The sequence below is a fragment of the Chionomys nivalis genome, chromosome 20 (genome assembly GCF_950005125.1).
Source record: "Chionomys nivalis chromosome 20, mChiNiv1.1, whole genome shotgun sequence".
Lineage (NCBI taxonomy): Eukaryota > Metazoa > Chordata > Mammalia > Rodentia > Cricetidae > Chionomys > Chionomys nivalis.
The window spans coordinates 29,141,147-29,158,429 of NC_080105.1; the positions used below are offsets into that span (position 1 = coordinate 29,141,147).

Sequence of the window (17,283 nt, forward strand, 5' to 3'; positions counted from 1 at the left end):
ATTTTTAAAATTTTGTTTTGAATTATAGCTCTGTCATTTACTGTGTTGTGAGTTGTGCATTGTGGGGTGTTTTCTTTGGGGATCATTGCTTCCAAAGGGGAGATGATGGGGCCTGCAGCCCAGGCTGTAGTGTGTCTCCAAGTGTCTCCGCACGAGGCTGGAGGCTAGCTCATTTGTGAAAGTGAAGGCACTTTCGAGAGGGTTTGTTGTCTGTGCGCAAAGCCCTGGCTTTACTCCCCAGGGCTTTATCAAACAAGGTGTGATGACGACATACCCCTGTAACCCAGCACTTAGAGGGTAGCTGCAGTGCGATCAGGAATTCGAGGGCATCTTTGACTACACCTGAAGTTTAAGGCAAGCCTGGGCTACATGAGACCTGGTATTAAAAAGCTGTGAGGAAGTGGGAAGAAAGGGTTAGTAAAGGTTACCCTTAACCCTTAACGGTGAATATGCCAGGAGTTAACCACTTTGTAAGCTTTAATTATTGTCAATATTGTTTAAATGTATAATATTTGACATATATATTTCCTTGGGCTCATTTCTCAAAACTACCTAAATTTGTTCTAATTGTTGAAAGTTTTGCAGTTTAACAGTTAAAGACAAGAATCTAATGGTTCTGAGGGAGTGACTTTTGTTTATTTATGTAGTCTGTTACTTTTTTTTCTGTAGAGATCCTTCAAAAACATTCACGCATTTTATGGATTCAGAGTGTGTGAGTCTTTCTGACACTCCTAGCCACCCCATAGGCAGGAGCTACATTTTATAATTACTTCATTCCACAAGGCAGAACATCACATTTAATATGTAATACATATCAACTGTTAAATAAACACAAGATTGATTTCACACAGCCATAACATACATAACTCCAAACTCCTATGCCTTTGATAATAATCCCAAATGTCTCCAAGATTTGTGGCAACTGAGGACATTCAGATAACCAAGTTTTATTCTTCGAGAAAGATGTCATCAGTTTCTACTGCCTCACCAAAAAATTATGTGGGCCAGAAATGGGCCTTCCTTATAAATTTTACAACCAGTTCCTTTGAGGCCAAGGAGAGATCATAACTTCAAAACACTGTTGGTCTCTGAGGCTTCTATAGTGGTTCAGACAAGGGGCCGTAGCCACACCCATGAACCAGTGTAATAGAATTAATGAAATGTGGACCCACAGATAGGCGTATAAACCCTGCCTAAAACCCATGTGCTGTGTGTTCACTCTTGTTTTACATCTAATTTCCTATAACACATGCATGTTTCTTTTCTAAATGTAATAACAATTTTGTTAGCTGCAGAATATTTTAGTGAAACACTTTGAAAAAGAGATTAAGCTTACTAACTCATTATTTCTTCAAAAATAATGAAACAACTTCATGATCACTTTCCTATGGTGTCCTTAGACTTCCAACTTTGCCCCCACATTTATGATTGTGTATTTTGTCCTGAGAAAATTAAGCCTTGTATGATCTTTTGTTTTCTCTAGTTTCCCTATGTTAGTGGGGTTCTAATTCTTCACCTATGCAGATTTGCAGATTTTAACATTAAATATTTCGTCCTCAAAGTCAATATTGGTATGAATGAAATGTATTTTCAAGGAATAATACAAGCTTTTCAATCCTTTATATGATTTTAATTCTCAAGTCCATCTTAGCTGGGGAACTTGACTGTCTTCAAGGTGAGAATTTTTGTTCTAAGTCATTAAAATAAAGATCAAAAATTGCTGAGCAAAACACACCTAATTCACATATTCAAGTTTGATTTAATTTCAAACTGCTTTCAAGGACCCCTTTCGCTTATCCCCTTGGGGGTCTTTCAAAGACCAGGTGTCTGGGATTGTCTCCAGCCTGCACTAAAGCACCCCAGGCTCTGGATTAATACGTGGGAGCTGCCTTTTATTTTACAATGCTTATTTACATAATGCCTGTTCACTTAAACTCACTTGGAATGCATGGCCAAGATGAACCCACACCCAAGTAGGTCTTTGGTGCATGGCTCTCGTGTTTGTGTTGAATTGATTTCCAAATAGCCCTCCCATGACAAGGGAAGAAAAGAAAAAGACTACTGTAGAGGTATTTCTTCCTTCAGCTCCTACTCCCTGAAAGGCAATTTAGGAATGGTGATGTGTCATTTATAATAGACGATAGGACCGAAGAATTCAAATCAATATATTTTATTAATCATTTCAGTGGCACAGAGCATACTAAGGTAACTTTTGTGATGGAGTAACAAAGTGTCTTACAAATCTCAAAATCATCTCTGGCCTGAAACTGTCATTTCTCTCTCACGGAATACACTCATTCGTGTAATCCATTGGTTCAACTTTCCAGTTCAAAAGGCCTCTTTCTTTCTTCATGGGTGCATGAATGAAATAGGTTTGGTCATGTGCCTTTTGTTTCTGAATATGCGTTACTTTCAGTGCAATAAGTCAAATGTGATATTAGAGATAAGATGCTGCCTTAATTTTAGGCTTTCTCATGAATTTTGAAATATTTGTGTCTTAGTCAAGAAATTGCAATCTTGGTAGTTTCTTCAGATTGCACTTTTAATTTTTCCCCTATAGTCTTTACTCACAGGGTAGCTAGCTTTGTTATGAGCAAGAACACACGCACGTTGCTGTGTCACAGCTTGCCTGAAGTATTTGCTTAAGTATTTGTAGATTGACAGGCCTCAATCAGCACCAGTGTATACAGTCAAGAAATGTGAATAAAACATGCTTTCTGCGTACAGAAAACCTCACGGAACATTTTCTTCTTAAAATATGTAGGCTGTAGATCAGGAAAGTTGAGCTTTGCAGAGCTTACTTCCATTGATAGTTTCTTGATGCTAGTGTTTCCCTTGTTTTTCCCCAGTGACTTGGAGATGTTGATATTTAGTTAGGTATGTATGGAGGTTGATAATGGCAGCCATGTGTCTGCGTACTAGCCTCCACATTTCCCTAAGACTAGAGGTACTGGGACGCTCATCAGCTGTCACTCTTTACTTATCCCTTCAGAGGTCCTACTTTGACAACTTTCTCAAAGGCATGTCGTGGTTAGACCTTTGTGTCTACCTTCGTAACATCTCCGATGCTGCACATTAACAGAGCTCGCTGCTGCTTCAAATTGGATCAGTATCATGAAAAACAAAACAAAACAAAAACAAATGTCTATCTGGATCCGGTCCTTCTAATTCTAATACAAATACATATGCAAAAACATAAATTATAAAAATATACAAAATATATTAACATATAAATTATTTTGTGCTTCTTGATAATAGTTGTTTTCCCTAAGTATTTTTAGCAAGATCTCTATTTCCTAAATAGTATTTAATTTTGCTCTCTTTTCCTTTAATAAAATATCGTTGTTTTTTCCCCTAACAAATCACATCAGTTCAATAAGCTGCCCTTCCTCTCTCCCTCCCTTCTCCCTCCCTCTCTCTCCCTCCCTCCTCCCTCCCTCTTCTCTTACAACCCTTCATTGCTCCTTTCTTCTTTCTTGTCCTCTGACTCCAACGATCCTGCCTTCCTATCACCTAAATCCCAAAGAGTTTTTTGATGAATATTTAAATTGTTTTGTAACGATAACCGAGTTTTCTCCGGCTCAGAAGACTATGAGTCCATTTGGGAGGCTAGAACTCAAAAGACAGCAGCCAAACACAGCAACAAAACACGGGGGCTTTGAGCAAAGGCAACGACTTTTTAAACACCAGGACCCATTGTCCTCCAAACACAAAGAGTGTAGGACAGTCTCATTCCTGTCGCTACTCTTTGCTTGAATCTTGAGCCCAACAACATGAAACTTTAAGAAATCCAAATCCTGCTATGACTTCTAAACTAACACTCTTCAGAGGCATTTGACTGTGTCTGGATGTGAAAGAGAATGTTCCCAGATCTTCTGCTGAAAGAGGAGGCCCTCCTCTGGGGAGTCCTTGATTGTTTTCCCTTTTGTGGGAGTCACCAGGCTCAGCTTCTTAACAAAGCGAGCATTAGAGCGGAGATCAAAACTAAGCCCCTAATGTGCTCCGAATTTGGCCACCTTTTTATAAAGCTAAACAAACCTGTTAAAGAAGAAAAAAAATACATGTATAAAGTAGCAAAAGGTAATATTCAGGAAGCAGATTCTGGCACACGATACAAACCCCCAAAGTTTGAGACTGTAGTAACTGTTTATTTAACAACAGAAACAATTTAACTGATCTTAACTGACTGAGCTAATCAGTTCAGTTAAGACTTAACTTCATTCATCTATACATGACCTGCACCAGTAGAGTGTTCCGAACACACATGTCATCGTGGGCTAGGTGATTAGCCTTCAACATTGCGTTAGCTTCACCTCACACTTGGCTAAACGTGAAATGATAGTTTCATCAGTCAGTCAGCAGGAATATTTCACGGAAAGCTAATACATTGTAAGTGTTGCGTGATATAGCTAGTCGATACTGTGGTTTTACGCTTTTATTATTGATGTATATGTGTCTATGTTTGAAGGAATTTTTAGTTAGCAAATTCTGTGGCTTTAAAAGTTATGAGCATGTGTCCCTGTACTCGGGCATAAACTGTTCGGTGGCTGAGACAACAGAATCCCAACATGAACATATGAGACTCGCTTTCTCATTTGGGGGTAGGATTGCTAATAGGAACTACTGCCATGTCTGATTGGATAGTCAGACCTCGACAGCTAAACAGAAAAGGTTAGCCACAAGTAAAAAAATTGAAGACTTGGGGTTCTGAGAGGAGGACTTGGGAATATGATGTCATTTATAGGGAACCCCGTGCTTCAAGGATCTCTTCCATTATTCCATGGTGTCTGAATTACGTTAGGGCTTGGAAAGTCACTCTCCAGGTGAAACTGCTTGCTGCTAGGCCTGATAGCATGAGGGTGATTCCTAAAATCCACGTGGTGAAAGGGGAAAAACTCACTCCTCCGAGTTGTTCTCTCTCTTTCATTTCTTGGTCTCTTAACAATTAAGGTTCCGAGAGGTAAAGTTGGGATGCTGAATGGGACAGCAGATCCTTCACACCAAGTAATATTGTTCCAGAGGAAAGCTCTGTTGAGGGAAAGCCTTGGGCAGTTCAGGAACAGCTACTGTGTGTGTCCCCGTGGGACGATGACTTATCAGAGTACCTGCCTCTCTGGGATTTAGGTTCTTTACAAAAGACAGCATCATGAACTGGGCCACTAGAGTATGGAATTTTAAGGCATTAAGAGGTTCTTTGCTTATTTCTGGGACAGTGCCTTTGCCTGGAATTCTTTTGGAGGGAGGTGTTTGAGTACACATACACCTTCCTATGTGTCCAGATGCTCATCTGTGAGCGGGTGTCTGAACACAGTTACTTCTGCGCATGTGGGGGCCACAGAAAAACATATGTTATTCCTCAGACGTAGTCCGCCTACTTAGTGACTGAGTCTTTTATGGACCTCTAACTCACCAAGTATGCTAGGCTGGCCGACAGGCACATTCCAGGGATCCTCCAGTCTCTGATGCCCCAGAGTTGGCCTTGAACTTTTAATTCTACTCATAGGCCTCCCAAGAACTGGATTCAAGGCAGGAGCCACCATACCTGATGAGGACAGGACTCAAGTGGAGGCTTCTGAACTCTTGGTCCAGCTCCACTCTTGACCTGCGCTCCTTTGTGAACCTGGTCTTGAGTCACATGAGAGAGTGAAGTAATACTGCGATTGAAAAAAAAAAAAAAAAATTTTAAGTGGTTATCCCCAATCTATTATAATCAGCTTAGAAAAACTGAGGACAGACCCTTTCCTACCCTTGCACACAGATCCCTCTAGTAATTAAATTATTCTTATTAGAAAAAAAATGACCGAACTCAAAAGTAAAAGTTTTTCCCCTCCCCACATAAACAAGAACTCTTTGCAAAGACAGTCTTCTGTATTCTGAAACCATAATTCAACAAAAGCAATTTGCTTTCCATGGTTTTCATCTATATACATTTTATTATTAACATTAATGATTCATGGAATTTTTTTCAAAGCAGTTGGTGGTCAGATGTCTAACTTATATCCAAGGAGAAGGAACTTTCCTCATGATCTGTGACTTTTTTTTTAATACTTAGTGGTGGCCTCGTATGCTTCTAATCCCAACAGAGGCAGAGCAGGTGAATCTCTGTGAGTTTGAAGCCAGACTAGACTACGGAGAAAGTTCTAAGAGAGCCAGGGCTACACAGAGAAACCCTGCCTCAAATAAATAAGTAAATAAATAAATAAATACTCCCCCTCAAAAAGAAAAAGAAGGGAAGAGGGGGAGAAACGAAGAGGATACGATAATGATGATGATGAAGAAGAGGAAGAAGAGGAGGAGGAGAAGGAAGAAAAAGAGGAGAGATTGTTTTAAGAAAAAAAAAACAACTAAAAATGTAGAATTTAAGTTAAGCATCTGGTTGATTTGTTTTTGTGTTGTGTAGTGAAATGGGTCCAAAAGGTATGAAAGGAATATTTTTTAAAGGCCTCACTTTCGTTCGCCCTAGAAAAAACATCCACCGACTTGATGAGAATATCTTATGAAGCTTGAACATTTAAGTCACATTAACAGCTCTTTAAAAAGTATAAGTTTGCAGATAATTAAGGATGAAATTAAGTTTTTGAAGACTAGACATGCATTTTAGAAGAAACCAGAATTCCCTAGGAACTCCTGAAGGTTGTGAACATAAAATGCAGTCTGGAGACACTACAGTGTTTAACCTGTTCCTGAAAGCATTTCATGCTCCAAAAGGATGGAGATAGAGATCCTTGTCCACACTGCTACCCGGAGAAAGAGACTTGGTTGTGGTCCATTAATATGCAGTTGTGGAATCAAGGACCACTTTGGTAGAAATAATTTTGCCTGCCATGAGCTCAAAGGCAGAAATGATAAGGACTGGATTGGGGGAGGAGGATAATTTCCTTCCCTTCTTTGCGAGTTATTCTAGCCAAAGTCCAACAGACTGACAGAGTAGATAACGTATGTCCAATTTTCATCAGCATTTTCATTTTTCCTGGGTCGGGAACTATGTGCATATTGACAGAACTGTCCCAAGTAGAAACTCGTCAAGATTGTGGGAGGTATTTCATAAAAAGTGACAAATCTCCTCTGGACCCTATGAATATATTCACACCACTTAGGTTTATTTTTATGTATTTATTTTATTTCTTTGTTCAGTTTTTCTCCTTGGTCTTTTACAGTTTTAGTGGAGAATAAATGACAAGTGTTTAAGTATCCTTACATGTCTGAGTTTGGTAAACATAAATATAATCTGCATTAAAACTGCAGATGGTGTTTGCCGCATGTATATTAAAAACCCAATAGTTATGTTCACATCTTGATATAGAGAGCAGTGGTTCTGTCTGTTTTACTATTCCAAAATAAATGTTTTTATAGATTGCATAAAGTGATGACCAGCAGCCTGAATTTCTGAACTTGATGAACTTCAACATTCAAAGAGCTGGTTTGAAATCACAGCAGCAAGAGTGCTTTAGGTTAGACAAGCAGAACATGTTTGTGCAACCAAGATTTTTTATTTTTCTCTTTTTAAGCAGACTTCACTAGAAGGTTCTTACAAGTTCATTCCCCATAGGTATCTAGATTCCTAAGACTGAAGTTTCTGGGATAGAAGTTAATCAAATCCTATTACTGAGTATGCAAATCACATTTCAGGGCCTCTGGAGGCTTCCGTGGATGTTTCTTTCTTTAAAGAGTTTGCTGTTTGATGTAGAAATGGGATAAAATCATATGGAAACATCCCCCCCCCGCCTCAAAAATTTTCTCTAAAAATTGCTATTGCATTTCAAATGCAAAGACAATGAAAATATACCCCAGAAGGCTGCAAACCTAAGCAGACGGGGTTGCCTAGGTGAGTATTGTCTTTTTATGAAGTGGGTTTCTCATTGCTTTATTATGGATGCCTGGTGTTCAAACACTAAGTGAACTTCAAAATCAACCGGATCTTTTCAAGACAAACACAGCCAAACTTGTTTTTGAATGTAGCCCAGCACACACATTTTGGAAGAGCTGCAGGTCGAACTAGCTTGTTAGTGTACAGCGAGAGAACATGAGATTGTCTGGAACGGTAAGATGAGTCTCATTTTCTTCCTTGAGCTAAAATTATTTTGTCACAGTCATGTGAAAAACATCTATTTTATTCAGATTTTTGGGTGGAAGACAGAAGCTGTCTGAAAGAAATTGTGAGTAGGGCTTCGGTATATGTTCCATCGGCCTCAATGCCATCTCATTTCCGTTATCTAAGGAGTTGTCCATGCTACGCAACTGATTTTCTCAGTCCCATTAACTTTAGTGCCATCCCTGGCTTCTGCTCAGCAGTTACACAAAGTTTGAGGTTGATGGCCCTGTAGTCTAAACGGGCTTCTTTCGAAACGCTTACCACTGTTTGAGCAGGAGCTGTTTTCACAGCCTTTACAGTGATCTGCTATTTAACCCGCCTTGCAAAGGTGATCAAAGGTTGCATGGGTCAGCCTGACTCTCCGGCTTTTCTGAATGAAAGTTCAGCATTTGAATGAAGAACTCAGAAAGGGAAAAGAAATAAACAACAGCATCCTTCTTACCTAGACAACAAAGACCTTTTAGCCCTTGCGATCTTGTTAGTCTTTCTGAGGAGTCTCACCAGACAGCAGGCTCGTCAGCTATAATTCCATCATTACGCCTTCTAAGAGCTCCTTAAGCCTTGTGCTCTTCAAAGTAGGTCTGAGCAGCCCTCTACGCCTTTGGTCCCACCACTCAGAGCAAGAGACTGAAACAAAATGATGCCAACTGACTTTAAGGCAATTTCCTTTTCTCTGTGGAAATTTCTGCTTCTCATATTGAATCGATTCACTGAGTGAAACTTGACCTCTTGTTACAGTGCACACACTCGGCAGTGTGCACAAGCAATTCAAGATGAAATACAAGTTGTATGTAGAAAAATATGAAACCCTGACTGTAGCGTGTCCAGCTTATTGTGCAAAATGAAAATGCCTTAAAATCTGCTTTTCTCTTGAGAGGGTTGCACTCACCGATGCATTAGGTTTTTCTGCTCATTGTAAGATAATTAAAGTAATATGGATTCTTGCTTGGACTACATGGTAAGCATATAGTTGACCTTCATATACATATATATATATATGTATATATACATATATATGCTGAATTAGAAAGATTATGCAATTAATTAAAAGAAAGGTCCCTCTTGTTAAATAGTGGTTTTGACCTCAAATGTTAAAGTAGCAATTTAATGTCTCTAATTTCCTGCATGTGTGTGCACACTCATGTGAGTGTGTGTGCATGTGTGTGCATACCTGTGTGAGTGTGTGCATGTGTATATGTGTGTGTGCATGCCTGCATAAGTGTGTGCATGTGTGTGTGCATGTGTGTGTGTGTATACAAAGATGATCCGCTGAGGATGAAATATTTAAGTTTTTCAATATTTATTATGTGGTAGGGAAAGTTATCAGGTTTGAAAGTAAGAATTAAAAGTATTTGGATGAAACATAGATAATCATTTTAAAATGCATCTGAAACTTATTTAAATCATGTCTTTGATATTGTCCCATTTCAACAGTAACTTCTAATATGTGTGCATCCATGCGGTTGAATTCATATTGGAGGAAAGCCGGATCATGTTTTTAATAACGGAAGAGTCTTTGCTTGTGTTTAATTGCTGAAGATGATGTCACTGAACCCTTGACCTTCACCACTATTAGTTGGTGGCAAGTATTGCTGAGCTCTGTCCGTATCTGAAAGCATCCCAACTGTTTACTGAGAGCTCCACCAATACTGATCACTGGGTTTGTCTTAGGATTTTTGAATTCTGTTCATCAGCCTGGATACCTTGAGTTAGAAAGACAGTACCATATCATATATAGATTATATCTATTTATAGGGAATCCTACCTTGTCGAATATTTGTATTAGACATCTCTCTTCTCTAGATTGGAAAGCATCGAGGCAGCTGGTGTGGGGGCGGAGGTGGGAGTATTGGCAGAGATATTGCCTCCAGATCTTTAATAAATGTAATTAGTTGAGTTTGTGCCTGGCCTTTTTTTAAAATAGCGAAGCAATTGTAGTGTAAAAAGAGCAGTCGCTTGATTATATTATTTAATTAAACAGAGTTTCCTTTCTTATTCTTTGAAAAGAAAAGCAACTAATCAAAGCATACAGATAAAAAGAGATTAAAATAAAGGGCTATAAACTCTGCAAAGTACATAAGGCGATCCCATCAATTCCGAACTAGGAACGAAATCTGAAGTATGAGAAAATACAAGAAATGAGCCTCTTGAAGAAAACCACATTCAAAATTCATGCTGGTTCTTTGTTTGCAATACGCTTACCACATATTTATAAATACATGCAGGGCCACTGGCAGGACTGGTAGTGGATTTCTTAGTAGCAAACACTTCTGGAGATGGGCGCATTTGTGAAGCTACCGCTATCACGGAAAGGCAGCCCTTTGGCATGGATGGATGCTGCCTAGCTTTGCGGCACACTTGTGTAGGCCATCGTCAGGATTCGCCAGCTTTCCTCGAATGAAGACTAACACGCGAATGCAAAAGTTCCTTTCTTAGAAATGGCTTTCCCGCTCTCCCGCCCCTTTATTTATTTACTTTTTGATGCGCAGAACTCAGAAATGGGCTTGCTCGTTTTATGAAGGCACTGCTCTGATGGCAGAAGCCATAAAAGGAAAGAATTCTTTGGTTGAACAGAAATTAATTAGGAAGGAAAGAGAAGCTCTTAAGTCAGTGGCTTTAAAAAACATTCTAACAGCTGTAATATGAGAGAACAGACTAACACATTTTTTAATATAATTATATGAAAAAGACATTTTTATATTTCCCTCTCCTAGCATAAAAAGAGTTTTTTGTCAAGCTGTAACAATTTATTCCTTATGGAAACTGCTGTATTATTGTCGGATGGCCATTTTAGATCCATAAAACGAAATGGATTAAAGAAAATTAAACAGTATTTTTAAGTGTCTACTGCTTGTGGCATGGTAACAGCGATGTATGTGATAGGGCGCTGGAGATTAAGCTGCGCTCTCCAAGACTTTGTGTATGTGCTGGACCACACTTCAGCGTTTCACTCTGGAAGTTCACGTTAAGGTGTGATTTTGAAGTTCTCAATAATTGGGGGAAATAAAAGAGGTTTCCGGCAAATATAAGACCATATTATCTGTAAAACTATATATGATACATAGGGTTCTGTTTTATTACGCGTCACATCGCGGTAAGTACCTTACAACTTTGCTCAACCTAAGGAGTGTTTCTGGCAGTCAGGAAAGTTGCAATTGGATTTGGGATCTTTTACGAATTTTGTGAACTTTCATAACTAGTCCTGCTTCCTTATCTCTGGGTGAGAAGACTAGAACACTTCTGAATTCTCAGAATTTCTAAGAAGTCTACCTAATATCCAGACATTCCTGTGATATGATATGAAATAGCCAGAAGTATTTCATATCGCTCGGGATAGTTCCCTAGTCAAATACAGGGCACATTTACCAGAGGTTTGTAAACTACTGGAGGTGAGCCTTATGACCAAGAGTGGCTTGAAGTCAATGTGAGTGTGTGTGTTTTCATCTGTAAATGGGACGCACGTGTGTCACCTGTGTAGAGACCACAGATGTCATCCTCAGTGTGTCATCTTTAGGAACCCCATCCACCGTCTTAGAGACCAAACTCCCCCTTGCCCTGAAGCTCATCAATTGGGATAGACGACTGGCCAGTGAAGTCCCAGACTCCTCTTGTCTCTGCCTCCTCGGTGCCAGGATTCCAAGTGTCTACCATCATGCCTGGCTTTTTCAACCTTGGTTCTGGGGTTGAACTCAGAGATAAGTACTGGACCATCCCCTCAACTCAAAGCCAGTATTTTGAATGCGGTTGGATATAAGTGAGCTAGTTCATTCTTCTGAATATCATTCAATAAGTTCAAAATGGTTAAGTACATATTTGTATGAAATACTGACCAAAAGAAGAAGAACGAAAAAGTCTAGGACAGTGGTGCGATCACTGGGTCACCGTGAACAGGAAAGCCTGATAGAGCAAAACAGGAGTCCTCTGCTGCCTAGAGGCTTCCCCACGGCCCCTGACCCTGTGGAGTGCTGTAGAGACGCAATGCCTGGTTCCTAATCGACGCATGTCTTCTCTGTCCTCTCTTCTGTGTGCCGGGCTAATTTTAATCATTGGTTTAATTGCATGTCACTCAGCCCTTGTAATTCTTTGAGAATTTCAACCAATGTCTTTGGATCCGACTCACCTCCTCATCTTTCCCTGATGCCCCCTCCCCGTACCCCTCCAACTTCTATTCCCCAATCTGTAAAATGTTGCCTGTTATGATTAAGTAATGGTGGTATTAAATACTTGCAGAGTAAGACGTGTTTTTAAGTAAAAGCCCTAAAAGGAAGTAGATGAATGAATTTAGGGAACGATAGTTCATTTAATACAGTTTTGCTGTGTTTTCTGTACACGGGAATTTACAGTACAACATCCAGCTGCCCTCATCTAGTTTTCCACTGATAGAATGTAACAGGTGATTTTGTGGGCAGTTCTTGGTGGTCTTCATTCTTGTTCTGGAAGACTATGAAACTCTAGCTCAGGGAGATTTTTTTGTCTGGATTAAGTGGCTATGATAGCTTACATGTCACTAGCACAAAGATGATTTACACTGGAATTTCATACAGTGAAATGTTCAATATGGAACAAAGGCCCCGTAATGAGGGAGGGGTTCTAACTTTCTGCGCTACACTCATAAAATGGTAGCACAGCCGGAAACCCTCCTTTAGATGTGTGCCCCTAAGACGGTCAGAAGTGGAAGGAAAAGCGCTATTGGGAAGTCAGACATGGACCGTGCCCAGCACATGGTGGCCTCGAGATGAGAAGAATGCCTCTGTGAGGCACACAGTCTAGGGTCATTTTTGAGGCATCTCCAGGCATATTCTGGGGGAACATGGTTTCAATTCACCTCCACACATCTCAAAAGTTGGTGGTCTGGAACACTTCCAAAAGAGGGGAGTCTGCAGTGTTTGAAGAAGCTTAGTTAGTCATGCTCATAAATCAGAAAGTGTATGTGTGTGTGTGTGCATGCATGTGCGTTTGTGTGTGCATGTGAATGTGATGTGTTTGCATGTATGTGTGTGCATGCATGCATACATGTATGTGTAACGTGTGTCTTTGTGTGTGTGCATATGAATGCATGTGCTTTCATACGTGCATATGTGTGTGATGTGTATGCATGCATGTGCGTGTGTGCATGCATGGGTCTGTGTTTGTGTGTGTATGTGTGTGCACATATACACATGCATTCATGTGTGCATGAGTGTGTGGTGTGTGTGCATGCATGTGCGTGCATGTGTGTATGTGTGTGCATGCGTGCATGTGCGTGTATGCATACATGTGTGTGGTGTGTATGTGTGTGTGCATATGCATGTGCGTTCATGCGTGCATGTGTGATGTACGTGTGTGTAGGGTTTGTGTGCACAGCGTGCATGTGTGTGTTGTGTGTTCACACATGTGTGCATGTATGTGTGTGTGTGCATGTGTGTGTACGTGTGTGTGTGTGCGTGCAGCCATCCCTCACGAGCATGCACATACTCCTTCCTCATGGCTGACCCACAGGAGAGGCCTCACTGAGAACTGAATGTTTCTAAGGCATCCCCTACCCAGAATTACCTTCCATGCTTAAAACCAAACTTGTGAGTGTGTACAGCAGGCACCTGCTTCTTTACAGGCAGAGTTTTGTGGGTTCCTCCCATCTGTTGTTTTTATGCTTTGTGTTGTTTTTAGGATTCTTATCTTCTGAGAAACTCCCCTGCTGTTTCTTTTAGGAGGAAAAAAATAGCTAAAATGACAAATGATGTAGAAAGATTAACACACATTCTATTTAAATTTCCCATTGCTTTCTTTCTTCTTAATGTATGTATGTAGATATTTATTTGTATTTTTCTGGAAGGTTGAAGAAAATTAAAATTTTTTTCCTCATTCTGGGATTTAGTTTTGTTTGTTTTTTCCTGAATCTTAAATTCTGATAGAATAAAAAGGCTCAACAAATACTTCCAGGTTTCATCTAATGGGTAGGGTTGGTTGGAGAAGGGTTTCTCGTGTGGCCATGAGCATATACGTAATCAAGACAACTAGAGAAACCGGTGTCCACACACCAGCAGATACTATTTAAACGTATCCCGAGGTCTCAACCTGAAAGCACCTGAACACAGAGAATTTCTGCCTCTCCTTTCACTGCAGCTGTAAGGCCCTTCTCTGAGTACCTTGTTTCATGCGATTCATAATAGCACAAGGCTGCAGCCAAGTGTAAGGGCAAGCAACTGAAATTGATCATCCATTGGTAAGTGTACTCTGATAAAAATTAATAGGTCATTGGATATTTGAAAGGGTCAAGTTTAATGTCAAGATTGTTTTCAGATTTTCTTCTTCTCATGTACTATGTGTGTCTTACTATGTTCTCACTGAATAAATTAAGGGTCATTTATTATTGATACAAATCATATTTGCTCTTATAAGACACACACACACATTCACACACACACAAAAAGAGAGAGAGACAGAGAGACAGAGACAGAGAGAGAAAGTAGGGTCATTTAGTGTCCCAAATTCTCATGTCATAATGAAGAAAAAATGTTTTTACTATTATCTCTTGAATTCCAAGATTGCATTTTATTTCATTTGCCTGATGTTGACACACATCTAAATGAAGTGTCAAATGACTTACCTGTTTACCAAATACTTCCTCTATGCTAAACCTTATTCTAAAATTCAGAGTCCCAAGATTTCACTGGAGCATGTTCACCCTGTGTGACCCCACAGTGGCAGAAGGATTTTAGAAGCTAATGTGAGGCTAGAAGTTACTTTATGAAAAATTTTATTTTGTGATTAGAACACTGTTGAACTTAGATGATAAGGAATATTTCAGCTAGACTGATGTCTCGTTTGTATAAGAAGTGCTTGAAATTCAGGACATTCATTTGCATAAAGATTGAGTCCGAATTTTCCAAGGTAGCATCAAGAGTTTTTCTTCATATAAACCCATCCTAATGTCTTGTCTGCTACCAGTTCGTCGCTTGAGCTATTTTGAGGATCTCCTTGGCTCCCAGAAGAGGTGTCTTTTCTACTCCTTTGCCCCCCCGCCCCTTTTATAATTCATTATTCTTTCTGTTATGGGTGTGTGCGCTTGCATGAGTCTATTATATACACCATGTGTTCAGGTTCCCTCAGACACTAGAGAGCATCAGGTACCCTAGAACTGGAATTACAAGCCCTTTGGTAGGGATGCTGGGAATCAAACCCTGGTCTTTTGGAAAGGCAGCCAGTGCTCTGGAGCCACTTCTTCAAGCGCTCCTTTTCTCAAGCCCATTCTCTACTTAAGTTCCTCTTTTGCTATTTCCACATCTACAGTTGCTAGACAACCACAGGTGTGGCTTCACTTAAGACGCCATAATGGCCCATCCCTCCCAGCAAAGGGCCTCTCTCCCTGTCCTTTCAATGCACGTGGTGCATCTCACTGACTAAACACTTGTAGCTAGTTTCATCTGGAACTATTGCTTATCCTTTTTGGATGATTAAAATATGGGTCTTACGAGCAGAGCTCACGAGTTTACCTTTTTATCACATTTGTCTACAAATGCTTCATAGCTCTGTTGACACCAGCAAGGATGCCCAGGCTCCTCGGCTGCATTTCATCCTGTGCACCCTTACCTTGGGCCAGGAACTCTGCTGTAAGCTGGAGTCGTTTTCCTGTGGGGATTTCATTTCAGTATTGCAGCTGGACTCATTGTGTTGTTCTCTACTAAATTTGAACTGCATTTCAGATTAGAAGCAATGGCTAATCCACTTTTGCAACCCCGATTAGTTGTGGTTTTGATTGTTTTAATTGTAGGAACCAATGCATCTTTCTGGTATTTATTACATAATTACTACATTAGATGAAGAATCTGCAAACCCAGGTCAGATTCAGACCCACCACCTGTTCTCGTGTGGCTTGCGTGCTAAAGGGTGATTTTCGGGCCTTTAAGTGGATGATGGAAGCAATTGCAAGAATGGTATTAGATGGCAGAGGAAAATTACATGAAATTCAGCCTTGCATCTGTAAGCGGTTTCATTGGCTCACCACCGCGCCTGCTTGTTTACATCTTGTCTGCGACTTTTGGTGTGCCCGTTTGTGTTAGGGATGAATGGTTAAGATGGAGCCCAGGTAGCACAACTGCCATCTGCATTTACACAACAAGACTTAAAAAAAAAACACAACTGTGTTATAGAGTACTTGAAAATATTCCGTTGGGCTGCAAAACCTTTTGAAGACAAGGCCCATCATTGGCTCTCCCACAGCCCTTTCTAGTTTATAGATGTGGACATTTGATTACATATTTGTGTGTATGTGTGTGTGATGGAGAGGGGGCTGACCTGTGAGCTGGGAGTCCAGTCTCGGCTCTGTGGACTCTCAGGAAGGGCTGTTTATTGCAGTATGACTTGCGCCGTTTGGTATTAACTGGCGCGCGGCACAAGTCAGTCAACAGAGAATCAAAACAATTTTTGGCCTGCAACGTATTCATTATTATTTGGATACTTGGGTTAGTTTTTCTGACATGCCATTTGTTCCTGTTTCACAGAAAACACTAATTCTCACTTTGCCGTGTGGTTTCCATTTATTCCCTAGGGTACCTATGCATTAGTTTTTGATTAATGGAATGTTTTCTCCTCTCCCAAGATAAGTGTGGGGGATGTGGCCTATCTAAATTGCATCTGGTATGTGTATAAGGGCTGAACAACTGCTTTGTGTGTTAAGCACAGTTAAGTCTATGGATTTGGGTAAAAAAAATAAGCAAATAAATAAAAAGGCCCTGTATGCCTAGCACAAAGCTTTCTTAAACTTCTCTCTGTGGCTGGAAAAATAAAGACCGCATGTGAATTCCTGTGCAGTCTTGTTCTGTTTAGGCCCATGCACTGAACCAGGAATTACTCACCTAATCCGCCTATCATTATCATGTTTCATTGGCTTATTGAATTTTAGCAAGAGGGTTTCCAGGACCTTCTTTCATCATGACATTAAGGTAAGCATTGTATGTTCCCATGAGTGTCTTATTTGGCATGAAGCATTCCATCATGGGTTTGGAATTTGAGAAAACGAGGAGAGACGGTTTTAGAAAAACGTGTTTCATTGACAAACAGGGTTCTGAAAAAAAAAAAAAACGAATGGCAAGACTATGTCAGGAACATAAAAATGTGGGTAACGTTCATTAAAGTGTTTGTTAAATAATGTATTCAGGCTGACTGTGTTTCCCAGCCTTTCCTTTGCCCATTGTATGTTCTAGTAAATTAAA

At 40.1% G+C, this 17,283-nt stretch overlaps 1 protein-coding gene across 8 annotated transcripts in view; it reads left to right on the forward strand.

The window, feature by feature from the left end:
- Tenm3 (teneurin transmembrane protein 3) overlaps positions 1-17,283 on the forward strand; it is a 707,864-nt gene that overhangs the window by 123,324 nt on the left and 567,257 nt on the right. The window lies entirely within an intron of this gene.